A 1,283-nucleotide genomic window follows, 5' to 3' on the forward strand; every position below is an offset into this window, starting at 1 on the left:
ACGGTACTTACTTGACAATCCCAGTATTCAGATGCTATGAGATGGCAATACTGAAATGAAACATCACTTGTCAATGTAATACAGGGTTTTTTTTTCTTCTTCTTTTTTTTGTATTATTATTGCTTTTATACATTTATTTATTTCTGTGTTCATGAAAGAGTCAAATAAGAAATCTGCACTGAAAACATAACATAAGAACAAATGAAAAATTAATCAGCAACTAGTGGGCTGCAAATCAGCACAGTGACTAACTAGTACTAGTACTACCATGCAGGCAGTGGTCTCTATGGTTACTGTCTAGTGTCTACTGTTACTATGAGTGATTGTAGACCGCTGTTCTGTGCTAGAAACCCAATCATTCCTGAATGCTAATAAGCTTAGAAACCCAATCATTCCTGACTGTTAATGAGCATATCCTCTGACAGCACTATCATACTAATGAACCCGACCCTCGCTAGAAGGTGACCTCATGCAATATGGTGACCACCTCTGTCTCAAATGGCACCCTATTCCTATAGGGACTCCCCAGAGCGCTAAGTGGATGAGTGAATGGTCTGCTTTTGCCCAAAGGTCATTACACACTTCTGTTGTGACATGCTGCCTTTGACTGACTCCAAATTTACATCGTCACTCAAATAATACCTGTCAGGATTGGCAAAATGAGAAAAGCAGAAAATGGGAAGAACTAGTTAGAAGTTGAAATGTAGATGAATGGTCAGAGCTTCTTCTTAGGTTAGCTTAAAACAGAATTGTTGGAAGAAACAACTACTAAAGTCTGTAGTATGTGTAATTTTGGAAATCAACATCAGTGACTAATCCCCACCACACGTTAGTAGGTGACGGGTTGTTGAGAGGATTAAATTAAAACGTTGCATACATTTATTTTGGGGGTGGGGTGGGGGGGGGAAGAAGGCAAGTGTAAGGTTTGATCACACTGATATTGCAGTTCTGAAATCAAATCGATTTAAAAAAACGATTCAGTTTATCAAGGCTCTTCTTGGCTGAATATGTGAGGTCTGTCCTCACACACACACACACACACACACACACACACACACACACAGACACACAGTCTCTCATCCCCTCGTAACAAATAGTTTTCTCTCTGCTGTGGCATGGTAGAGACTGCACCTAGTCACTGATGATGAATGTCCTTTACACCAAAACGCAACCAAGCGCAGCTGAAGACAAGCCCACGATCCTGACCCGAAGTGATCGTTGATTAGCGGCCACCCTCTACCTTGACATGGGGGTCAGAGGGAAGGTCTCGCCTCTGCTGTGGT

Source organism: Electrona antarctica, assembly GCF_951216825.1.
Source record: "Electrona antarctica genome assembly, chromosome: 22".
NCBI lineage: Eukaryota > Metazoa > Chordata > Actinopteri > Myctophiformes > Myctophidae > Electrona > Electrona antarctica.